We start from the raw sequence: 21,229 nt of genomic DNA, 5'->3' as shown, positions 1-21,229 counted from the left end.
AAATGTATTGCTAAACTGGCCTCCTTTAACCATGGCCTCCAAACCATCTAGAACTCAAATAAAACTAAGCAGGAACTAAATTGAGCAGACAGATGTCATCTGATCCTCTGTGGAGCAGGATTACAGACCTCAGACAGCTTCTCATCAGCAAGATTTGTGTGGCAGTGCCACGGTGTAGATTTCTGCTGTTAAATTCAGCTTATGTGTTTTGTCGTTGATGTTTTAATCAACATTTATCTACGAGGGCAGGCCAAGCTAGAGCAGGTACGTAAAAATGGAGTTTCTCAGAAATCTGGTCAGTGCATGAGCTCTAATTCTGCCCTTGTCAGCTACAGAGGCAGGATGTTAGAGCAACCGTAGCGTCGAGCAGAGTGAAATACGTAGCAAATTGGCCTTTACCGAACAGCAACCTGTGGCTCGTTGGTCTAGGGGTATGATTCTCGCTTAGGGTGCGAGAGGTCCCGGGTTCAAATCCCGGACGAGCCCTCCTCTGTCTTTGCAGCCTCTTTTCTAGAGCAGTTTCAGTCCATTCTGCCATTCTTGGGCCAAACATACGCCACTGTCAAGTAGACTAAAGCTGCGACTGCATGTTTTCATGCCCACATCTCGCTGCTCTTCTTAGTTCCTCATCTGCAGTTTAAACTTTGCCTTGACATTTTTCTAAACATTGGTTTAGGAATGCAGCCCAAGCATTCTTGGATCGCTTGGCGGCGCTGTGAGCCTTCATCTTGCGTTTGCTAGTTGCAGGAGCATCTGAGGGCTTGTCGGTTATGGGGTGTGTTTTTTTTGTTTTATTGCTGGTATGGGAGCGAGAGGTCCCAAGCTCAAATCCCAGAGACCTCGCTTTGCAGCTCCTTTTTTTGAGTAGTATCTGGGAACATGGTGGCTCGTTGGTCTAGGGGTATGATTCTCGCTTCGGGTGCGAGAGGTCCCGGGTTCAAATCCCGGACGAGCCCACATTGAGCATCTTACTGAAAAGTAGCAGACCTTTCGCCCAATAATACACCTGCATGTTTTCACGCCTACTTCTCCCTGTTCTCAGTTCCTCATCTGCAATTTAAACTTTGTACAACAGAAGTGAATGTGTCTGAGATGGCTCAGATTGGCTGCCATGCAGGGTAGCCGTTTGCAGTTGACTGGAGGCTCGTGTCCTTTGCTTTGATGTTTTTCTCAATATTGGTTTACAAGGTTCGGAGAGCGTTACACTGAAGATTTAAAGGTCCCTGGTTCGATCCCGGGTTTACTCAGAGTGGAGCCGTGAATGCTTTTCAGACACCATTCTGATGCTTGCTGGTTAGTTGGTTTTCGCAGAGCCTCCTTGAGTGTTTTCTACACTTCAGACAGACGAACTGACACTGTTGGTTCCATGGTGTAACGGTTAGCACTCTGGACTCTGAATCCAGCAATCCGAGTTCAAATCTCGGTGGAACCTTCAAGAGTCTGTCTGGCAGTGTTTGGCATGGAGGAGCTTGGGCTTATGTCACAATTTTGTCTCTGACAGTGTGTCTTTAAATGTATTGCTAAACTGGCCTCCTTTAACCATGGCCTCCAAACCATCTAGAACTCAAATAAAACTAAGCAGGAACTAAATTGAGCAGACAGATGTCATCTGATCCTCTGTGGAGCAGGATTACAGACCTCAGACAGCTTCTCATCAGCAAGATTTGTGTGGCAGTGCCACGGTGTAGATTTCTGCTGTTAAATTCAGCTTATGTGTTTTGTCGTTGATGTTTTAATCAACATTTATCTACGAGGGCAGGCCAAGCTAGAGCAGGTACGTAAAAATGGAGTTTCTCAGAAATCTGGTCAGTGCATGAGCTCTAATTCTGCCCTTGTCAGCTACAGAGGCAGGATGTTAGAGCGACCGTAGCGTCGAGCAGAGTGAAATACGTAGCAAATTGGCCTTTACCGAAGAGCAACCTGTGGCTCGTTGGTCTAGGGGTATGATTCTCGCTTAGGGTGCGAGAGGTCCCGGGTTCAAATCCCGGACGAGCCCTCTTCTGTCTTTGCAGCCTCTTTTCTAGAGCAGTTTCAGTCCATTCTGCCATTCTTGGGCCAAACATACGCCACTGTCAAGTAGACTAAAGCTGCGACTGCATGTTTTCATGCCCACATCTCGCTGCTCTTCTTAGTTCCTCATCTGCAGTTTAAACTTTGCCTTGACATTTTTCTAAACATTGGTTTAGGAATGCAGCCCAAGCATTCTTGGATCGCTTGGCGGCGCTGTGAGCCTTCATCTTGCGTTTGCTAGTTGCAGGAGCATCTGAGGGCTTGTCGGTTATGGGGTGTGTTTTTTTTGTTTTATAGCTGGTATGGGAGCGAGAGGGCCCAAGCTCAAATCCCAGAGACCTCGCTTTGCAGCTCCTTTTTTTGAGTAGTATCTGGGAACATGGTGGCTCGTTGGTCTAGGGGTATGATTCTCGCTTCGGGTGCGAGAGGTCCCGGGTTCAAATCCCGGACGAGCCCACATTGAGCATCTTACTGAAAAGTAGCAGACCTTTCGGCCAATAATACACCTGCATGTTTTCACGCCAACTTCTCCCTGTTCTCAGTTCCTCATCTGCAATTTAAACTTTGTACAACAGAAGTGAATGTGTCTGAGATGGCTCAGATTGGCTGCCATGCAGGGTAGCCGTTTGCGGTTGACTGGAGGCTCGTGTCCTTTGCTTTGATGTTTTTCTCAATATTGGTTTACAAGGTTCGGAGAGCGTTACACTGAAGATTTAAAGGTCCCTGGTTCGATCCCGGGTTTACTCAGAGTGAAGCCGTGAATGCTTTTCAGACACCATTCTGATGCTTGCTGGTTAGTTGCTTTTCGCAGAGCCTCCTTGAGTGTTTTCTACACTTCAGACAGACGAACTGACACTGTTGGTTCCATGGTGTAACGGTTAGCACTCTGGACTCTGAATCCAGCAATCCGAGTTCAAATCTCGGTGGAACCTTCAAGAGTCTGTCTGGCAGTGTTTGGCATGGAGGAGCTTGGGCTTATGTCACAATTTTGTCTCTGACAGTGTGTCTTTAAATGTATTGCTAAACTGGCCTCCTTTAACCATGGCCTCCAAACCATCTAGAACTCAAATAAAACTAAGCAGGAACTAAATTGAGCAGACAGATGTCATCTGATCCTCTGTGGAGCAGGATTACAGACCTCAGACAGCTTCTCATCAGCAAGATTTGTGTGGCAGTGCCACGGTGTAGATTTCTGCTGTTAAATTCAGCTTATGTGTTTTGTCGTTGATGTTTTAATCAACATTTATCTACGAGGGCAGGCCAAGCTAGAGCAGGTACGTAAAAATGGAGTTTCTCAGAAATCTGGTCAGTGCATGAGCTCTAATTCTGCCCTTGTCAGCTACAGAGGCAGGATGTTAGAGCGACCGTAGCGTCGAGCAGAGTGAAATACGTAGCAAATTGGCCTTTACCGAACAGCAACCTGTGGCTCGTTGGTCTAGGGGTATGATTCTCGCTTAGGGTGCGAGAGGTCCCGGGTTCAAATCCCGGACGAGCCCTCCTCTGTCTTTGCAGCCTCTTTTCTAGAGCAGTTTCAGTCCATTCTGCCATTCTTGGGCCAAACATACGCCACTGTCAAGTAGACTAAAGCTGCGACTGCATGTTTTCATGCCCACATCTCGCTGCTCTTCTTAGTTCCTCATCTGCAGTTTAAACTTTGCCTTGACATTTTTCTAAACATTGGTTTAGGAATGCAGCCCAAGCATTCTTGGATCGCTTGGCGGCGCTGTGAGCCTTCATCTTGCGTTTGCTAGTTGCAGGAGCATCTGAGGGCTTGTCGGTTATGGGGTGTGTTTTTTTTGTTTTATTGCTGGTATGGGAGCGAGAGGTCCCAAGCTCAAATCCCAGAGACCTCGCTTTGCAGCTCCTTTTTTTGAGTAGTATCTGGGAACATGGTGGCTCGTTGGTCTAGGGGTATGATTCTCGCTTCGGGTGCGAGAGGTCCCGGGTTCAAATCCCGGACGAGCCCACATTGAGCATCTTACTGAAAAGTAGCAGACCTTTCGCCCAATAATACACCTGCATGTTTTCACGCCTACTTCTCCCTGTTCTCAGTTCCTCATCTGCAATTTAAACTTTGTACAACAGAAGTGAATGTGTCTGAGATGGCTCAGATTGGCTGCCATGCAGGGTAGCCGTTTGCAGTTGACTGGAGGCTCGTGTCCTTTGCTTTGATGTTTTTCTCAATATTGGTTTACAAGGTTCGGAGAGCGTTACACTGAAGATTTAAAGGTCCCTGGTTCGATCCCGGGTTTACTCAGAGTGGAGCCGTGAATGCTTTTCAGACACCATTCTGATGCTTGCTGGTTAGTTGGTTTTCGCAGAGCCTCCTTGAGTGTTTTCTACACTTCAGACAGACGAACTGACACTGTTGGTTCCATGGTGTAACGGTTAGCACTCTGGACTCTGAATCCAGCAATCCGAGTTCAAATCTCGGTGGAACCTTCAAGAGTCTGTCTGGCAGTGTTTGGCATGGAGGAGCTTGGGCTTATGTCACAATTTTGTCTCTGACAGTGTGTCTTTAAATGTATTGCTAAACTGGCCTCCTTTAACCATGGCCTCCAAACCATCTAGAACTCAAATAAAACTAAGCAGGAACTAAATTGAGCAGACAGATGTCATCTGATCCTCTGTGGAGCAGGATTACAGACCTCAGACAGCTTCTCATCAGCAAGATTTGTGTGGCAGTGCCACGGTGTAGATTTCTGCTGTTAAATTCAGCTTATGTGTTTTGTCGTTGATGTTTTAATCAACATTTATCTACGAGGGCAGGCCAAGCTAGAGCAGGTACGTAAAAATGGAGTTTCTCAGAAATCTGGTCAGTGCATGAGCTCTAATTCTGCCCTTGTCAGCTACAGAGGCAGGATGTTAGAGCGACCGTAGCGTCGAGCAGAGTGAAATACGTAGCAAATTGGCCTTTACCGAACAGCAACCTGTGGCTCGTTGGTCTAGGGGTATGATTCTCGCTTAGGGTGCGAGAGGTCCCGGGTTCAAATCCCGGACGAGCCCTCTTCTGTCTTTGCAGCCTCTTTTCTAGAGCAGTTTCAGTCCATTCTGCCATTCTTGGGCCAAACATACGCCACTGTCAAGTAGACTAAAGCTGCGACTGCATGTTTTCATGCCCACATCTCGCTGCTCTTCTTAGTTCCTCATCTGCAGTTTAAACTTTGCCTTGACATTTTTCTAAACATTGGTTTAGGAATGCAGCCCAAGCATTCTTGGATCGCTTGGCGGCGCTGTGAGCCTTCATCTTGCGTTTGCTAGTTGCAGGAGCATCTGAGGGCTTGTCGGTTATGGGGTGTGTTTTTTTTGTTTTATTGCTGGTATGGGAGCGAGAGGGCCCAAGCTCAAATCCCAGAGACCTCGCTTTGCAGCTCCTTTTTTTGAGTAGTATCTGGGAACATGGTGGCTCGTTGGTCTAGGGGTATGATTCTCGCTTCGGGTGCGAGAGGTCCCGGGTTCAAATCCCGGACGAGCCCACATTGAGCATCTTACTGAAAAGTAGCAGACCTTTCGGCCAATAATACACCTGCATGTTTTCACGCCTACTTCTCCCTGTTCTCAGTTCCTCATCTGCAATTTAAACTTTGTACAACAGAAGTGAATGTGTCTGAGATGGCTCAGATTGGCTGCCATGCAGGGTAGCCGTTTGCGGTTGACTGGAGGCTCGTGTCCTTTGCTTTGATGTTTTTCTCAATATTGGTTTACAAGGTTCGGAGAGCGTTACACTGAAGATTTAAAGGTCCCTGGTTCGATCCCGGGTTTACTCAGAGTGGAGCCGTGAATGCTTTTCAGACACCATTCTGATGCTTGCTGGTTAGTTGCTTTTCGCAGAGCCTCCTTGAGTGTTTTCTACACTTCAGACAGACAAACTGACACTGTTGGTTCCATGGTGTAACGGTTAGCACTCTGGACTCTGAATCCAGCAATCCGAGTTCAAATCTCGGTGGAACCTTCAAGAGTCTGTCTGGCAGTGTTTGGCATGGAGGAGCTTGGGCTTATGTCACAATTTTGTCTCTGACAGTGTGTCTTTAAATGTATTGCTAAACTGGCCTCCTTTAACCATGGCCTCCAAACCATCTAGAACTCAAATAAAACTAAGCAGGAACTAAATTGAGCAGACAGATGTCATCTGATCCTCTGTGGAGCAGGATTACAGACCTCAGACAGCTTCTCTTCAGCAAGATTTGTGTGGCAGTGCCACGGTGTAGATTTCTGCTGTTAAATTCAGCTTATGTGTTTTGTCGTTGATGTTTTAATCAACATTTATCTACGAGGGCAGGCCAAGCTAGAGCAGGTACGTAAAAATGGAGTTTCTCAGAAATCTGGTCAGTGCATGAGCTCTAATTCTGCCCTTGTCAGCTACAGAGGCAGGATGTTAGAGCGACCGTAGCGTCGAGCAGAGTGAAATACGTAGCAAATTGGCCTTTACCGAACAGCAACCTGTGGCTCGTTGGTCTAGGGGTATGATTCTCGCTTAGGGTGCGAGAGGTCCCGGGTTCAAATCCCGGACGAGCCCTCTTCTGTCTTTGCAGCCTCTTTTCTAGAGCAGTTTCAGTCCATTCTGCCATTCTTGGGCCAAACATACGCCACTGTCAAGTAGACTAAAGCTGCGACTGCATGTTTTCATGCCCACATCTCGCTGCTCTTCTTAGTTCCTCATCTGCAGTTTAAACTTTGCCTTGACATTTTTCTAAACATTGGTTTAGGAATGCAGCCCAAGCATTCTTGGATCGCTTGGCGGCGCTGTGAGCCTTCATCTTGCGTTTGCTAGTTGCAGGAGCATCTGAGGGCTTGTCGGTTATGGGGTGTGTTTTTTTTGTTTTATTGCTGGTATGGGAGCGAGAGGGCCCAAGCTCAAATCCCAGAGACCTCGCTTTGCAGCTCCTTTTTTTGAGTAGTATCTGGGAACATGGTGGCTCGTTGGTCTAGGGGTATGATTCTCGCTTCGGGTGCGAGAGGTCCCGGGTTCAAATCCCGGACGAGCCCACATTGAGCATCTTACTGAAAAGTAGCAGACCTTTCGGCCAATAATACACCTGCATGTTTTCACGCCTACTTCTCCCTGTTCTCAGTTCCTCATCTGCAATTTAAACTTTGTACAACAGAAGTGAATGTGTCTGAGATGGCTCAGATTGGCTGCCATGCAGGGTAGCCGTTTGCGGTTGACTGGAGGCTCGTGTCCTTTGCTTTGATGTTTTTCTCAATATTGGTTTACAAGGTTCGGAGAGCGTTACACTGAAGATTTAAAGGTCCCTGGTTCGATCCCGGGTTTACTCAGAGTGGAGCCGTGAATGCTTTTCAGACACCATTCTGATGCTTGCTGGTTAGTTGCTTTTCGCAGAGCCTCCTTGAGTGTTTTCTACACTTCAGACAGACGAACTGACACTGTTGGTTCCATGGTGTAACGGTTAGCACTCTGGACTCTGAATCCAGCAATCCGAGTTCAAATCTCGGTGGAACCTCCAAGAGTCTGTCTGGCAGTGTTTGGCATGGAGGAGCTTGGGCTTATGTCACAATTTTGTCTCTGACAGTGTGTCTTTAAATGTATTGCTAAACTGGCCTCCTTTAACCATGGCCTCCAAACCATCTAGAACTCAAATAAAACTAAGCAGGAACTAAATTGAGAAGACAGATGTCATCTGATCCTCTGTGGAGCAGGATTAGAGACCTCAGACAGCTTCTCATCAGCAAGATTTGTGTGGCAGTGCCACGGTGTATATTTCTGCTGTTAAATTCAGCTTATGTGTTTTATCGTTGATGTTTTAATCAACATTTATCTACGAGGGCAGGCCAAGCTAGAGCAGGTACGTAAAAATGGAGTTTCTCAGAAATCTGGTCAGTGCATGAGCTCTAATTCTGCCCTTGTACAATAATACACCTGCATGTTTTCACGCCTACTTCTCCCTGTTCTCAGTTCCTCATCTGCAATTTAAACTTTGTACAACAGAAGTGAATGTGTCTGAGATGGCTCAGATTGGCTGCCATGCAGGGTAGCCGTTTGCAGTTGACTGGAGGCTCGTGTCCTTTGCTTTGATGTTTTTCTCAATATTGGTTTATTGGTTTTAGCACTCTGGACTCTGAATCCAGCAATCCGAGTTCAAATCTCGGTGGAACCTTCAAGAGTCTGTCTGGCAGTGTTTGGCATGGAGGAGCTTGGGCTTATGTCACAATTTTGTCTCTGACAGTGTGTCTTTAAATGTATTGCTAAACTGGCCTCCTTTAACCATGGCCTCCAAACCATCTAGAACTCAAATAAAACTAAGCAGGAACTAAATTGAGCAGACAGATGTCATCTGATCCTCTGTGGAGCAGGATTACAGACCTCAGACAGCTTCTCATCAGCAAGATTTGTGTGGCAGTGCCACGGTGTAGATTTCTGCTGTTAAATTCAGCTTATGTGTTTTGTCGTTGATGTTTTAATCAACATTTATCTACGAGGGCAGGCCAAGCTAGAGCAGGTACGTAAAAATGGAGTTTCTCAGAAATCTGGTCAGTGCATGAGCTCTAATTCTGCCCTTGTCAGCTACAGAGGCAGGATGTTAGAGCGACCGTAGCGTCGAGCAGAGTGAAATACGTAGCAAATTGGCCTTTACCGAACAGCAACCTGTGGCTCGTTGGTCTAGGGGTATGATTCTCGCTTAGGGTGCGAGAGGTCCCGGGTTCAAATCCCGGACGAGCCCTCTTCTGTCTTTGCAGCCTCTTTTCTAGAGCAGATTCTGCCATTCTTGGGCCAAACATACGCCACTGTCAAGTAGACTAAAGCTGCGACTGCATGTTTTCATGCCCACATCTCGCTGCTCTTCTTAGTTCCTCATCTGCAGTTTAAACTTTGCCTTGACATTTTTCTAAACATTGGTTTAGGAATGCAGCCCAAGCATTCTTGGATCGCTTGGCGGCGCTGTGAGCCTTCATCTTGCGTTTGCTAGTTGCAGGAGCATCTGAGGGCTTGTCGGTTATGGGGTGTGTTTTTTTTGTTTTATAGCTGGTATGGGAGCGAGAGGGCCCAAGCTCAAATCCCAGAGACCTCGCTTTGCAGCTCCTTTTTTTGAGTAGTATCTGGGATCATGGTGGCTCGTTGGTCTAGGGGTATGATTCTCGCTTCGGGTGCGATAGGTCCCGGGTTCAAATCCCGGACGAGCCCACATTGCGCATCTTACTGAAAAGTAGCAGACCTTTCGGCCAATAATACACCTGCATGTTTTCACGCCAACTTCTCCCTGTTCTCAGTTCCTCATGTGCAATTTAAACTTTGTACAACAGAAGTGAATGTGTCTGAGATGGCTCAGATTGGCTGCCATGCAGGGTAGCCGTTTGCAGTTGACTGGAGGCTCGTGTCCTTTGCTTTGATGTTTTTCTCAATATTGGTTTACAAGGTTCGAAGAGCGTTACACTGAAGATTTAAAGGTCCCTGGTTCGATCCCGGGTTTACTCAGAGTGAAGCCGTGAATGCTTTTCAGACACCATTCTGATGCTTGCTGGTTAGTTGCTTTTCGCAGAGCCTCCTTGAGTGTTTTCTACACTTCAGACAGACGAACTGACATTGTTGGTTCCATGGTGTAACGGTTAGCACTCTGGACTCTGAATCCAGCAATCCGAGTTCAAATCTCGGTGGAACCTTCAAGAGTCTGTCTGGCAGTGTTTGGCATGGAGGAGCTTGGGCTTATGTCACAATTTTGTCTCTGACAGTGTGTCTTTAAATGTATTGCTAAACTGGCCTCCTTTAACCATGGCCTCCAAACCATCTAGAACTCAAATAAAACTAAGCAGGAACTAAATTGAGCAGACAGATGTCATCTGATCCTCTGTGGAGCAGGATTACAGACCTCAGACAGCTTCTCATCAGCAAGATTTGTGTGGCAGTGCCACGGTGTAGATTTCTGCTGTTAAATTCAGCTTATGTGTTTTGTCGTTGATGTTTTAATCAACATTTATCTACGAGGGCAGGCCAAGCTAGAGCAGGTACGTAAAAATGGAGTTTCTCAGAAATCTGGTCAGTGCATGAGCTCTAATTCTGCCCTTGTCAGCTACAGAGGCAGGATGTTAGAGCGACCGTAGCGTCGAGCAGAGTGAAATACGTAGCAAATTGGCCTTTACCGAACAGCAACCTGTGGCTCGTTGGTCTAGGGGTATGATTCTCGCTTAGGGTGCGAGAGGTCCCGGGTTCAAATCCCGGACGAGCCCTCTTCTGTCTTTGCAGCCTCTTTTCTAGAGCAGTTTCAGTCCATTCTGCCATTCTTGGGCCAAACATACGCCACTGTCAAGTAGACTAAAGCTGCGACTGCATGTTTTCATGCCCACATCTCGCTGCTCTTCTTAGTTCCTCATCTGCAGTTTAAACTTTGCCTTGACATTTTTCTAAACATTGGTTTAGGAATGCAGCCCAAGCATTCTTGGATCGCTTGGCGGCGCTGTGAGCCTTCATCTTGCGTTTGCTAGTTGCAGGAGCATCTGAGGGCTTGTCGGTTATGGGGTGTGTTTTTTTTGTTTTATTGCTGGTATGGGAGCGAGAGGGCCCAAGCTCAAATCCCAGAGACCTCGCTTTGCAGCTCCTTTTTTTGAGTAGTATCTGGGAACATGGTGGCTCGTTGGTCTAGGGGTATGATTCTCGCTTCGGGTGCGAGAGGTCCCGGGTTCAAATCCCGGACGAGCCCACATTGAGCATCTTACTGAAAAGTAGCAGACCTTTCGGCCAATAATACACCTGCATGTTTTCACGCCAACTTCTCCCTGTTCTCAGTTCCTCATCTGCAATTTAAACTTTGTACAACAGAAGTGAATGTGTCTGAGATGGCTCAGATTGGCTGCCATGCAGGGTAGCCGTTTGCGGTTGACTGGAGGCTCGTGTCCTTTGCTTTGATGTTTTTCTCAATATTGGTTTACAAGGTTCGGAGAGCGTTACACTGAAGATTTAAAGGTCCCTGGTTCGATCCCGGGTTTACTCAGAGTGAAGCCGTGAATGCTTTTCAGACACCATTCTGATGCTTGCTGGTTAGTTGCTTTTCGCAGAGCCTCCTTGAGTGTTTTCTACACTTCAGACAGACGAACTGACATTGTTGGTTCCATGGTGTAACGGTTAGCACTCTGGACTCTGAATCCAGCAATCCGAGTTCAAATCTCGGTGGAACCTTCAAGAGTCTGTCTGGCAGTGTTTGGCATGGAGGAGCTTGGGCTTATGTCACAATTTTGTCTCTGACAGTGTGTCTTTAAATGTATTGCTAAACTGGCCTCCTTTAACCATGGCCTCCAAACCATCTAGAACTCAAATAAAACTAAGCAGGAACTAAATTGAGCAGACAGATGTCATCTGATCCTCTGTGGAGCAGGATTACAGACCTCAGACAGCTTCTCATCAGCAAGATTTGTGTGGCAGTGCCACGGTGTAGATTTCTGCTGTTAAATTCAGCTTATGTGTTTTGTCGTTGATGTTTTAATCAACATTTATCTACGAGGGCAGGCCAAGCTAGAGCAGGTACGTAAAAATGGAGTTTCTCAGAAATCTGGTCAGTGCATGAGCTCTAATTCTGCCCTTGTCAGCTACAGAGGCAGGATGTTAGAGCGACCGTAGCGTCGAGCAGAGTGAAATACGTAGCAAATTGGCCTTTACCGAACAGCAACCTGTGGCTCGTTGGTCTAGGGGTATGATTCTCGCTTAGGGTGCGAGAGGTCCCGGGTTCAAATCCCGGACGAGCCCTCTTCTGTCTTTGCAGCCTCTTTTCTAGAGCAGATTCTGCCATTCTTGGGCCAAACATACGCCACTGTCAAGTAGACTAAAGCTGCGACTGCATGTTTTCATGCCCACATCTCGCTGCTCTTCTTAGTTCCTCATCTGCAGTTTAAACTTTGCCTTGACATTTTTCTAAACATTGGTTTAGGAATGCAGCCCAAGCATTCTTGGATCGCTTGGCGGCGCTGTGAGCCTTCATCTTGCGTTTGCTAGTTGCAGGAGCATCTGAGGGCTTGTCGGTTATGGGGTGTGTTTTTTTTGTTTTATAGCTGGTATGGGAGCGAGAGGGCCCAAGCTCAAATCCCAGAGACCTCGCTTTGCAGCTCCTTTTTTTGAGTAGTATCTGGGAACATGGTGGCTCGTTGGTCTAGGGGTATGATTCTCGCTTCGGGTGCGAGAGGTCCCGGGTTCAAATCCCGGACGAGCCCACATTGCGCATCTTACTGAAAAGTAGCAGACCTTTCGGCCAATAATACACCTGCATGTTTTCACGCCAACTTCTCCCTGTTCTCAGTTCCTCATCTGCAATTTAAACTTTGTACAACAGAAGTGAATGTGTCTGAGATGGCTCAGATTGGCTGCCATGCAGGGTAGCCGTTTGCGGTTGACTGGAGGCTCGTGTCCTTTGCTTTGATGTTTTTCTCAATATTGGTTTACAAGGTTCGGAGAGCGTTACACTGAAGATTTAAAGGTCCCTGGTTCGATCCCGGGTTTACTCAGAGTGGAGCCGTGAATGCTTTTCAGACACCATTCTGATGCTTGCTGGTTAGTTGCTTTTCGCAGAGCCTCCTTGAGTGTTTTCTACACTTCAGACAGACGAACTGACACTGTTGGTTCCATGGTGTAACGGTTAGCACTCTGGACTCTGAATCCAGCAATCCGAGTTCAAATCTCGGTGGAACCTCCAAGAGTCTGTCTGGCAGTGTTTGGCATGGAGGAGCTTGGGCTTATGTCACAATTTTGTCTCTGACAGTGTGTCTTTAAATGTATTGCTAAACTGGCCTCCTTTAACCATGGCCTCCAAACCATCTAGAACTCAAATAAAACTAAGCAGGAACTAAATTGAGAAGACAGATGTCATCTGATCCTCTGTGGAGCAGGATTAGAGACCTCAGACAGCTTCTCATCAGCAAGATTTGTGTGGCAGTGCCACGGTGTATATTTCTGCTGTTAAATTCAGCTTATGTGTTTTATCGTTGATGTTTTAATCAACATTTATCTACGAGGGCAGGCCAAGCTAGAGCAGGTACGTAAAAATGGAGTTTCTCAGAAATCTGGTCAGTGCATGAGCTCTAATTCTGCCCTTGTACAATAATACACCTGCATGTTTTCACGCCTACTTCTCCCTGTTCTCAGTTCCTCATCTGCAATTTAAACTTTGTACAACAGAAGTGAATGTGTCTGAGATGGCTCAGATTGGCTGCCATGCAGGGTAGCCGTTTGCAGTTGACTGGAGGCTCGTGTCCTTTGCTTTGATGTTTTTCTCAATATTGGTTTATTGGTTTTAGCACTCTGGACTCTGAATCCAGCAATCCGAGTTCAAATCTCGGTGGAACCTTCAAGAGTCTGTCTGGCAGTGTTTGGCATGGAGGAGCTTGGGCTTATGTCACAATTTTGTCTCTGACAGTGTGTCTTTAAATGTATTGCTAAACTGGCCTCCTTTAACCATGGCCTCCAAACCATCTAGAACTCAAATAAAACTAAGCAGGAACTAAATTGAGCAGACAGATGTCATCTGATCCTCTGTGGAGCAGGATTACAGACCTCAGACAGCTTCTCATCAGCAAGATTTGTGTGGCAGTGCCACGGTGTAGATTTCTGCTGTTAAATTCAGCTTATGTGTTTTGTCGTTGATGTTTTAATCAACATTTATCTACGAGGGCAGGCCAAGCTAGAGCAGGTACGTAAAAATGGAGTTTCTCAGAAATCTGGTCAGTGCATGAGCTCTAATTCTGCCCTTGTCAGCTACAGAGGCAGGATGTTAGAGCGACCGTAGCGTCGAGCAGAGTGAAATACGTAGCAAATTGGCCTTTACCGAACAGCAACCTGTGGCTCGTTGGTCTAGGGGTATGATTCTCGCTTAGGGTGCGAGAGGTCCCGGGTTCAAATCCCGGACGAGCCCTCTTCTGTCTTTGCAGCCTCTTTTCTAGAGCAGATTCTGCCATTCTTGGGCCAAACATACGCCACTGTCAAGTAGACTAAAGCTGCGACTGCATGTTTTCATGCCCACATCTCGCTGCTCTTCTTAGTTCCTCATCTGCAGTTTAAACTTTGCCTTGACATTTTTCTAAACATTGGTTTAGGAATGCAGCCCAAGCATTCTTGGATCGCTTGGCGGCGCTGTGAGCCTTCATCTTGCGTTTGCTAGTTGCAGGAGCATCTGAGGGCTTGTCGGTTATGGGGTGTGTTTTTTTTGTTTTATAGCTGGTATGGGAGCGAGAGGGCCCAAGCTCAAATCCCAGAGACCTCGCTTTGCAGCTCCTTTTTTTGAGTAGTATCTGGGATCATGGTGGCTCGTTGGTCTAGGGGTATGATTCTCGCTTCGGGTGCGATAGGTCCCGGGTTCAAATCCCGGACGAGCCCACATTGCGCATCTTACTGAAAAGTAGCAGACCTTTCGGCCAATAATACACCTGCATGTTTTCACGCCAACTTCTCCCTGTTCTCAGTTCCTCATGTGCAATTTAAACTTTGTACAACAGAAGTGAATGTGTCTGAGATGGCTCAGATTGGCTGCCATGCAGGGTAGCCGTTTGCAGTTGACTGGAGGCTCGTGTCCTTTGCTTTGATGTTTTTCTCAATATTGGTTTACAAGGTTCGAAGAGCGTTACACTGAAGATTTAAAGGTCCCTGGTTCGATCCCGGGTTTACTCAGAGTGAAGCCGTGAATGCTTTTCAGACACCATTCTGATGCTTGCTGGTTAGTTGCTTTTCGCAGAGCCTCCTTGAGTGTTTTCTACACTTCAGACAGACGAACTGACATTGTTGGTTCCATGGTGTAACGGTTAGCACTCTGGACTCTGAATCCAGCAATCCGAGTTCAAATCTCGGTGGAACCTTCAAGAGTCTGTCTGGCAGTGTTTGGCATGGAGGAGCTTGGGCTTATGTCACAATTTTGTCTCTGACAGTGTGTCTTTAAATGTATTGCTAAACTGGCCTCCTTTAACCATGGCCTCCAAACCATCTAGAACTCAAATAAAACTAAGCAGGAACTAAATTGAGCAGACAGATGTCATCTGATCCTCTGTGGAGCAGGATTACAGACCTCAGACAGCTTCTCATCAGCAAGATTTGTGTGGCAGTGCCACGGTGTAGATTTCTGCTGTTAAATTCAGCTTATGTGTTTTGTCGTTGATGTTTTAATCAACATTTATCTACGAGGGCAGGCCAAGCTAGAGCAGGTACGTAAAAATGGAGTTTCTCAGAAATCTGGTCAGTGCATGAGCTCTAATTCTGCCCTTGTCAGCTACAGAGGCAGGATGTTAGAGCGACCGTAGCGTCGAGCAGAGTGAAATACGTAGCAAATTGGCCTTTACCGAACAGCAACCTGTGGCTCGTTGGTCTAGGGGTATGATTCTCGCTTAGGGTGCGAGAGGTCCCGGGTTCAAATCCCGGACGAGCCCTCTTCTGTCTTTGCAGCCTCTTTTCTAGAGCAGTTTCAGTCCATTCTGCCATTCTTGGGCCAAACATACGCCACTGTCAAGTAGACTAAAGCTGCGACTGCATGTTTTCATGCCCACATCTCGCTGCTCTTCTTAGTTCCTCATCTGCAGTTTAAACTTTGCCTTGACATTTTTCTAAACATTGGTTTAGGAATGCAGCCCAAGCATTCTTGGATCGCTTGGCGGCGCTGTGAGCCTTCATCTTGCGTTTGCTAGTTGCAGGAGCATCTGAGGGCTTGTCGGTTATGGGGTGTGTTTTTTTTGTTTTATTGCTGGTATGGGAGCGAGAGGGCCCAAGCTCAAATCCCAGAGACCTCGCTTTGCAGCTCCTTTTTTTGAGTAGTATCTGGGAACATGGTGGCTCGTTGGTCTAGGGGTATGATTCTCGCTTCGGGTGCGAGAGGTCCCGGGTTCAAATCCCGGACGAGCCCACATTGAGCATCTTACTGAAAAGTAGCAGACCTTTCGGCCAATAATACACCTGCATGTTTTCACGCCAACTTCTCCCTGTTCTCAGTTCCTCATCTGCAATTTAAACTTTGTACAACAGAAGTGAATGTGTCTGAGATGGCTCAGATTGGCTGCCATGCAGGGTAGCCGTTTGCGGTTGACTGGAGGCTCGTGTCCTTTGCTTTGATGTTTTTCTCAATATTGGTTTACAAGGTTCGGAGAGCGTTACACTGAAGATTTAAAGGTCCCTGGTTCGATCCCGGGTTTACTCAGAGTGAAGCCGTGAATGCTTTTCAGACACCATTCTGATGCTTGCTGGTTAGTTGCTTTTCGCAGAGCCTCCTTGAGTGTTTTCTACACTTCAGACAGACGAACTGACATTGTTGGTTCCATGGTGTAACGGTTAGCACTCTGGACTCTGAATCCAGCAATCCGAGTTCAAATCTCGGTGGAACCTTCAAGAGTCTGTCTGGCAGTGTTTGGCATGGAGGAGCTTGGGCTTATGTCACAATTTTGTCTCTGACAGTGTGTCTTTAAATGTATTGCTAAACTGGCCTCCTTTAACCATGGCCTCCAAACCATCTAGAACTCAAATAAAACTAAGCAGGAACTAAATTGAGCAGACAGATGTCATCTGATCCTCTGTGGAGCAGGATTACAGACCTCAGACAGCTTCTCATCAGCAAGATTTGTGTGGCAGTGCCACGGTGTAGATTTCTGCTGTTAAATTCAGCTTATGTGTTTTGTCGTTGATGTTTTAATCAACATTTATCTACGAGGGCAGGCCAAGCTAGAGCAGGTACGTAAAAATGGAGTTTCTCAGAAATCTGGTCAGTGCATGAGCTCTAATTCTGCCCTTGTCAGCTACAGAGGCAGGATGTTAGAGCGACCGTAGCGTCGAGCAGAGTGAAATACGTAGCAAATTGGCCTTTACCGAACAGCAACCTGTGGCTCGTTGGTCTAGGGGTATGATTCTCGCTTAGGGTGCGAGAGGTCCCGGGTTCAAATCCCGGACGAGCCCTCTTCTGTCTTTGCAGCCTCTTTTCTAGAGCAGATTCTGCCATTCTTGGGCCAAACATACGCCACTGTCAAGTAGACTAAAGCTGCGACTGCATGTTTTCATGCCCACATCTCGCTGCTCTTCTTAGTTCCTCATCTGCAGTTTAAACTTTGCCTTGACATTTTTCTAAACATTGGTTTAGGAATGCAGCCCAAGCATTCTTGGATCGCTTGGCGGCGCTGTGAGCCTTCATCTTGCGTTTGCTAGTTGCAGGAGCATCTGAGGGCTTGTCGGTTATGGGGTGTGTTTTTTTTGTTTTATAGCTGGTATGGGAGCGAGAGGGCCCAAGCTCAAATCCCAGAGACCTCGCTTTGCAGCTCCTTTTTTTGAGTAGTATCTGGGAACATGGTGGCTCGTTGGTCTAGGGGTATGATTCTCGCTTCGGGTGCGAGAGGTCCCGGGTTCAAATCCCGGACGAGCCCACATTGCGCATCTTACTGAAAAGTAGCAGACCTTTCGGCCAATAATACACCTGCATGTTTTCACGCCAACTTCTCCCTGTTCTCAGTTCCTCATCTGCAATTTAAACTTTGTACAACAGAAGTGAATGTGTCTGAGATGGCTCAGATTGGCTGCCATGCAGGGTAGCCGTTTGCGGTTGACTGGAGGCTCGTGTCCTTTGCTTTGATGTTTTTCTCAATATTGGTTTACAAGGTTCGAAGAGCGTTACACTGAAGATTTAAAGGTCCCTGGTTCGATCCCGGGTTTACTCAGAGTGAAGCCGTGAATGCTTTTCAGACACCATTCTGATGCTTGCTGGTTAGTTGCTTTTCGCAGAGCCTCCTTGAGTGTTTTCTACACTTCAGACAGACGAACTGACATTGTTGGTTCCATGGTGTAACGGTTAGCACTCTGGACTCTGAATCCAGCAATCCGAGTTCAAATCTCGGTGGAACCTTCAAGAGTCTGTCTGGCAGTGTTTGGCATGGAGGAGCTTGGGCTTATGTCACAATTTTGTCTCTGACAGTGTGTCTTTAAATGTATTGCTAAACTGGCCTCCTTTAACCATGGCCTCCAAACCATCTAGAACTCAAATAAAACTAAGCAGGAACTAAATTGAGCAGACAGATGTCATCTGATCCTCTGTGGAGCAGGATTACAGACCTCAGACAGCTTCTCATCAGCAAGATTTGTGTGGCAGTGCCACGGTGTAGATTTCTGCTGTTAAATTCAGCTTATGTGTTTTGTCGTTGATGTTTTAATCAACATTTATCTACGAGGGCAGGCCAAGCTAGAGCAGGTACGTAAAAATGGAGTTTCTCAGAAATCTGGTCAGTGCATGAGCTCTAATTCTGCCCTTGTCAGCTACAGAGGCAGGATGTTAGAGCGACCGTAGCGTCGAGCAGAGTGAAATACGTAGCAAATTGGCCTTTACCGAACAGCAACCTGTGGCTCGTTGGTCTAGGGGTATGATTCTCGCTTAGGGTGCGAGAGGTCCCGGGTTCAAATCCCGGACGAGCCCTCTTCTGTCTTTGCAGCCTCTTTTCTAGAGCAGTTTCAGTCCATTCTGCCATTCTTGGGCCAAACATACGCCACTGTCAAGTAGACTAAAGCTGCGACTGCATGTTTTCATGCCCACATCTCGCTGCTCTTCTTAGTTCCTCATCTGCAGTTTAAACTTTGCCTTGACATTTTTCTAAACATTGGTTTAGGAATGCAGCCCAAGCATTCTTGGATCGCTTGGCGGCGCTGTGAGCCTTCATCTTGCGTTTGCTAGTTGCAGGAGCATCTGAGGGCTTGTCGGTTATGGGGTGTGTTTTTTTTGTTTTATTGCTGGTATGGGAGCGAGAGGGCCCAAGCTCAAATCCCAGAGACCTCGCTTTGCAGCTCCTTTTTTTGAGTAGTATCTGGGAACATGGTGGCTCGTTGGTCTAGGGGTATGATTCTCGCTTCGGGTGCGAGAGGTCCCGGGTTCAAATCCCGGACGAGCCCACATTGAGCATCTTACTGAAAAGTAGCAGACCTTTCGGCCAATAATACACCTGCATGTTTTCACGCCAACTTCTCCCTGTTCTCAGTTCCTCATCTGAAATTTAAACTTTGTACAACAGAAGTGAATGTGTCTGAGATGGCTCAGATTGGCTGCCATGCAGGGTAGCCGTTTGCGGTTGACTGGAGGCTCGTGTCCTTTGCTTTGATGTTTTTCTCAATATTGGTTTACAAGGTTCGGAGAGCGTTACACTGAAGATTTAAAGGTCCCTGGTTCGATCCCGGGTTTACTCAGAGTGAAGCCGTGAATGCTTTTCAGACACCATTCTGATGCTTGCTGGTTAGTTGCTTTTCGCAGAGCCTCCTTGAGTGTTTTCTACACTTCAGACAGACGAACTGACATTGTTGGTTCCATGGTGTAACGGTTAGCACTCTGGACTCTGAATCCAGCAATCCGAGTTCAAATCTCGGTGGAACCTTCAAGAGTCTGTCTGGCAGTGTTTGGCATGGAGGAGCTTGGGCTTATGTCACAATTTTGTCTCTGACAGTGTGTCTTTAAATGTATTGCTAAACTGGCCTCCTTTAACCATGGCCTCCAAACCATCTAGAACTCAAATAAAACTAAGCAGGAACTAAATTGAGCAGACAGATGTCATCTGATCCTCTGTGGAGCAGGATTACAGACCTCAGACAGCTTCTCATCAGCAAGATTTGTGTGGCAGTGCCACGGTGTAGATTTCTGCTGTTAAATTCAGCTTATGTGTTTTGTCGTTGATGTTTTAATCAACATTTATCTACGAGGGCAGGCCAAGCTAGAGCAGGTACGTAAAAATGGAGTTTCTCAGAAATCTGGTCAGTGCATGAGCTCTAATTCTGCCCTTGTCAGCTACAGAGGCAGGATGTTAGAGCGACCGTAGCGTCGAGCAGAGTGAAATACGTAGCAAATTGGCCTTTACCGAAGAGCAACCTGTGGCTCGTTGGTCTAGGGGTATGATTCTCGCTTAGGGTGCGAGAGGTCCCGGGTTCAAATCCCGGACGAGCCCTCTTCTGTCTTTGCAGCCTCTTTTCTAGAGCAGTTTCAGTCCATTCTGCCATTCTTGGGCCAAACATACGCCACTGTCAAGTAGACTAAAGCTGCGACTGCATGTTTTCATGCCCACATCTCGCTGCTCTTCTTAGTTCCTCATCTGCAGTTTAAACTTTGCCTTGACATTTTTCTAAACATTGGTTTAGGAATGCAGCCCAAGCATTCTTGGATCGCTTGGCGGCGCTGTGAGCCTTCATCTTGCGTTTGCTAGTTGCAGGAGCATCTGAGGGCTTGTCGGTTATGGGGTGTGTTTTTTTTGTTTTATTGCTGGTATGGGAGCGAGAGGGCCCAAGCTCAAATCCCAGAGACCTCGCTTTGCAGCTCCTTTTTTTGAGTAGTATCTGGGAACATGGTGGCTCGTTGGTCTAGGGGTATGATTCTCGCTTCGGGTGCGAGAGGTCCCGGGTTCAAATCCCGGACGAGCCCACATTGAGCATCTTACTGAAAAGTAGCAGACCTTTCGGCCAATAATACACCTGCATGTTTTCACGCCTACTTCTCCCTGTTCTCAGTTCCTCATCTGCAATTTAAACTTTGTACAACAGAAGTGAATGTGTCTGAGATGGCTCAGATTGGCTGCCATGCAGGGTAGCCGTTTGCGGTTGACTGGAGGCTCGTGTCCTTTGCTTTGATGTTTTTCTCAATATTGGTTTACAAGGTTCGGAGAGCGTTACACTGAAGATTTAAAGGTCCCTGGTTCGATCCCGGGTTTACTCAGAGTGGAGGCGTGAATGCTTTTCAGACACCATTCTGATGCTTGCTGGTTAGTTGCTTTTCGCAGAGCCTCCTTGAGTGTTTTCTACACTTCAGACAGACAAACTGACACTGTTGGTTCCATGGTGTAACGGTTAGCACTCTGGACTCTGAATCCAGCAATCCGAGTTCAAATCTCGGTGGAACCTTCAAGAGTCTGTCTGGCAGTGTTTGGCATGGAGGAGCTTGGGCTTATGTCACAATTTTGTCTCTGACAGTGTGTCTTTAAATGTATTGCTAAACTGGCCTCCTTTAACCATGGCCTCCAAACCATCTAGAACTCAAATAAAACTAAGCAGGAACTAAATTGAGCAGACAGATGTCATCTGATCCTCTGTGGAGCAGGATTACAGACCTCAGACAGCTTCTCATCAGCAAGATTTGTGTGGCAGTGCCACGGTGTAGATTTCTGCTGTTAAATTCAGCTTATGTGTTTTGTCGTTGATGTTTTAATCAACATTTATCTACGAGGGCAGGCCAAGCTAGAGCAGGTACGTAAAAATGGAGTTTCTCAGAAATCTGGTCAGTGCATGAGCTCTAATTCTGCCCTTGTC

The 21,229-nt window shown here is 46.9% G+C and overlaps 39 non-coding genes across 39 annotated transcripts; all 39 read left to right on the top strand.

The window, feature by feature from the left end:
- The first annotated feature begins 414 nt into the window (after positions 1–414).
- trnap-agg (transfer RNA proline (anticodon AGG)) lies at positions 415–486 on the top strand. The gene has a single exon. It is a non-coding gene; the product is annotated as a tRNA-Pro (tRNA).
- A 398-nt stretch (positions 487–884) lies between these two features.
- Positions 885–956, top strand: trnap-cgg (transfer RNA proline (anticodon CGG)). The gene has a single exon. It is a non-coding gene; the product is annotated as a tRNA-Pro (tRNA).
- A 404-nt stretch (positions 957–1,360) lies between these two features.
- On the top strand, positions 1,361–1,432 carry trnaq-cug (transfer RNA glutamine (anticodon CUG)). The gene has a single exon. It is a non-coding gene; the product is annotated as a tRNA-Gln (tRNA).
- Positions 1,433–1,924: 492 nt separating this feature from the next.
- Positions 1,925–1,996, top strand: trnap-agg (transfer RNA proline (anticodon AGG)). The gene has a single exon. It is a non-coding gene; the product is annotated as a tRNA-Pro (tRNA).
- A 398-nt stretch (positions 1,997–2,394) lies between these two features.
- Positions 2,395–2,466, top strand: trnap-cgg (transfer RNA proline (anticodon CGG)). Its single transcript has one exon. It is a non-coding gene; the product is annotated as a tRNA-Pro (tRNA).
- Positions 2,467–2,870: 404 nt separating this feature from the next.
- Positions 2,871–2,942, top strand: trnaq-cug (transfer RNA glutamine (anticodon CUG)). Its single transcript has one exon. It is a non-coding gene; the product is annotated as a tRNA-Gln (tRNA).
- A 492-nt stretch (positions 2,943–3,434) lies between these two features.
- trnap-agg (transfer RNA proline (anticodon AGG)) lies at positions 3,435–3,506 on the top strand. The gene has a single exon. It is a non-coding gene; the product is annotated as a tRNA-Pro (tRNA).
- Positions 3,507–3,904: 398 nt separating this feature from the next.
- trnap-cgg (transfer RNA proline (anticodon CGG)) lies at positions 3,905–3,976 on the top strand. Its single transcript has one exon. It is a non-coding gene; the product is annotated as a tRNA-Pro (tRNA).
- Positions 3,977–4,380: 404 nt separating this feature from the next.
- Positions 4,381–4,452, top strand: trnaq-cug (transfer RNA glutamine (anticodon CUG)). Its single transcript has one exon. It is a non-coding gene; the product is annotated as a tRNA-Gln (tRNA).
- A 492-nt stretch (positions 4,453–4,944) lies between these two features.
- Positions 4,945–5,016, top strand: trnap-agg (transfer RNA proline (anticodon AGG)). Its single transcript has one exon. It is a non-coding gene; the product is annotated as a tRNA-Pro (tRNA).
- A 398-nt stretch (positions 5,017–5,414) lies between these two features.
- Positions 5,415–5,486, top strand: trnap-cgg (transfer RNA proline (anticodon CGG)). Its single transcript has one exon. It is a non-coding gene; the product is annotated as a tRNA-Pro (tRNA).
- Positions 5,487–5,890: 404 nt separating this feature from the next.
- On the top strand, positions 5,891–5,962 carry trnaq-cug (transfer RNA glutamine (anticodon CUG)). Its single transcript has one exon. It is a non-coding gene; the product is annotated as a tRNA-Gln (tRNA).
- Positions 5,963–6,454: 492 nt separating this feature from the next.
- On the top strand, positions 6,455–6,526 carry trnap-agg (transfer RNA proline (anticodon AGG)). The gene has a single exon. It is a non-coding gene; the product is annotated as a tRNA-Pro (tRNA).
- A 398-nt stretch (positions 6,527–6,924) lies between these two features.
- On the top strand, positions 6,925–6,996 carry trnap-cgg (transfer RNA proline (anticodon CGG)). Its single transcript has one exon. It is a non-coding gene; the product is annotated as a tRNA-Pro (tRNA).
- A 404-nt stretch (positions 6,997–7,400) lies between these two features.
- trnaq-cug (transfer RNA glutamine (anticodon CUG)) lies at positions 7,401–7,472 on the top strand. Its single transcript has one exon. It is a non-coding gene; the product is annotated as a tRNA-Gln (tRNA).
- Positions 7,473–8,618: 1,146 nt separating this feature from the next.
- trnap-agg (transfer RNA proline (anticodon AGG)) lies at positions 8,619–8,690 on the top strand. The gene has a single exon. It is a non-coding gene; the product is annotated as a tRNA-Pro (tRNA).
- Positions 8,691–9,079: 389 nt separating this feature from the next.
- On the top strand, positions 9,080–9,151 carry trnap-cgg (transfer RNA proline (anticodon CGG)). The gene has a single exon. It is a non-coding gene; the product is annotated as a tRNA-Pro (tRNA).
- A 404-nt stretch (positions 9,152–9,555) lies between these two features.
- On the top strand, positions 9,556–9,627 carry trnaq-cug (transfer RNA glutamine (anticodon CUG)). The gene has a single exon. It is a non-coding gene; the product is annotated as a tRNA-Gln (tRNA).
- Positions 9,628–10,119: 492 nt separating this feature from the next.
- On the top strand, positions 10,120–10,191 carry trnap-agg (transfer RNA proline (anticodon AGG)). Its single transcript has one exon. It is a non-coding gene; the product is annotated as a tRNA-Pro (tRNA).
- A 398-nt stretch (positions 10,192–10,589) lies between these two features.
- Positions 10,590–10,661, top strand: trnap-cgg (transfer RNA proline (anticodon CGG)). Its single transcript has one exon. It is a non-coding gene; the product is annotated as a tRNA-Pro (tRNA).
- Positions 10,662–11,065: 404 nt separating this feature from the next.
- Positions 11,066–11,137, top strand: trnaq-cug (transfer RNA glutamine (anticodon CUG)). Its single transcript has one exon. It is a non-coding gene; the product is annotated as a tRNA-Gln (tRNA).
- Positions 11,138–11,629: 492 nt separating this feature from the next.
- trnap-agg (transfer RNA proline (anticodon AGG)) lies at positions 11,630–11,701 on the top strand. The gene has a single exon. It is a non-coding gene; the product is annotated as a tRNA-Pro (tRNA).
- Positions 11,702–12,090: 389 nt separating this feature from the next.
- On the top strand, positions 12,091–12,162 carry trnap-cgg (transfer RNA proline (anticodon CGG)). Its single transcript has one exon. It is a non-coding gene; the product is annotated as a tRNA-Pro (tRNA).
- Positions 12,163–12,566: 404 nt separating this feature from the next.
- On the top strand, positions 12,567–12,638 carry trnaq-cug (transfer RNA glutamine (anticodon CUG)). The gene has a single exon. It is a non-coding gene; the product is annotated as a tRNA-Gln (tRNA).
- A 1,146-nt stretch (positions 12,639–13,784) lies between these two features.
- On the top strand, positions 13,785–13,856 carry trnap-agg (transfer RNA proline (anticodon AGG)). The gene has a single exon. It is a non-coding gene; the product is annotated as a tRNA-Pro (tRNA).
- Positions 13,857–14,245: 389 nt separating this feature from the next.
- On the top strand, positions 14,246–14,317 carry trnap-cgg (transfer RNA proline (anticodon CGG)). Its single transcript has one exon. It is a non-coding gene; the product is annotated as a tRNA-Pro (tRNA).
- Positions 14,318–14,721: 404 nt separating this feature from the next.
- On the top strand, positions 14,722–14,793 carry trnaq-cug (transfer RNA glutamine (anticodon CUG)). The gene has a single exon. It is a non-coding gene; the product is annotated as a tRNA-Gln (tRNA).
- Positions 14,794–15,285: 492 nt separating this feature from the next.
- On the top strand, positions 15,286–15,357 carry trnap-agg (transfer RNA proline (anticodon AGG)). The gene has a single exon. It is a non-coding gene; the product is annotated as a tRNA-Pro (tRNA).
- A 398-nt stretch (positions 15,358–15,755) lies between these two features.
- Positions 15,756–15,827, top strand: trnap-cgg (transfer RNA proline (anticodon CGG)). The gene has a single exon. It is a non-coding gene; the product is annotated as a tRNA-Pro (tRNA).
- A 404-nt stretch (positions 15,828–16,231) lies between these two features.
- Positions 16,232–16,303, top strand: trnaq-cug (transfer RNA glutamine (anticodon CUG)). The gene has a single exon. It is a non-coding gene; the product is annotated as a tRNA-Gln (tRNA).
- Positions 16,304–16,795: 492 nt separating this feature from the next.
- On the top strand, positions 16,796–16,867 carry trnap-agg (transfer RNA proline (anticodon AGG)). Its single transcript has one exon. It is a non-coding gene; the product is annotated as a tRNA-Pro (tRNA).
- Positions 16,868–17,256: 389 nt separating this feature from the next.
- On the top strand, positions 17,257–17,328 carry trnap-cgg (transfer RNA proline (anticodon CGG)). Its single transcript has one exon. It is a non-coding gene; the product is annotated as a tRNA-Pro (tRNA).
- A 404-nt stretch (positions 17,329–17,732) lies between these two features.
- On the top strand, positions 17,733–17,804 carry trnaq-cug (transfer RNA glutamine (anticodon CUG)). The gene has a single exon. It is a non-coding gene; the product is annotated as a tRNA-Gln (tRNA).
- Positions 17,805–18,296: 492 nt separating this feature from the next.
- Positions 18,297–18,368, top strand: trnap-agg (transfer RNA proline (anticodon AGG)). Its single transcript has one exon. It is a non-coding gene; the product is annotated as a tRNA-Pro (tRNA).
- Positions 18,369–18,766: 398 nt separating this feature from the next.
- Positions 18,767–18,838, top strand: trnap-cgg (transfer RNA proline (anticodon CGG)). Its single transcript has one exon. It is a non-coding gene; the product is annotated as a tRNA-Pro (tRNA).
- Positions 18,839–19,242: 404 nt separating this feature from the next.
- On the top strand, positions 19,243–19,314 carry trnaq-cug (transfer RNA glutamine (anticodon CUG)). Its single transcript has one exon. It is a non-coding gene; the product is annotated as a tRNA-Gln (tRNA).
- A 492-nt stretch (positions 19,315–19,806) lies between these two features.
- Positions 19,807–19,878, top strand: trnap-agg (transfer RNA proline (anticodon AGG)). The gene has a single exon. It is a non-coding gene; the product is annotated as a tRNA-Pro (tRNA).
- A 398-nt stretch (positions 19,879–20,276) lies between these two features.
- Positions 20,277–20,348, top strand: trnap-cgg (transfer RNA proline (anticodon CGG)). Its single transcript has one exon. It is a non-coding gene; the product is annotated as a tRNA-Pro (tRNA).
- Positions 20,349–20,752: 404 nt separating this feature from the next.
- trnaq-cug (transfer RNA glutamine (anticodon CUG)) lies at positions 20,753–20,824 on the top strand. The gene has a single exon. It is a non-coding gene; the product is annotated as a tRNA-Gln (tRNA).
- Positions 20,825–21,229: the final 405 nt, after the last annotated feature.

This window comes from Carassius gibelio, chromosome B3 (genome assembly GCF_023724105.1).
Source record: "Carassius gibelio isolate Cgi1373 ecotype wild population from Czech Republic chromosome B3, carGib1.2-hapl.c, whole genome shotgun sequence".
In the NCBI taxonomy this organism is placed as follows: domain Eukaryota; kingdom Metazoa; phylum Chordata; class Actinopteri; order Cypriniformes; family Cyprinidae; genus Carassius; species Carassius gibelio.
Note: the sequence above shows the minus strand (reverse complement) of the source record. Positions and strands in the feature narration are given on the sequence as shown.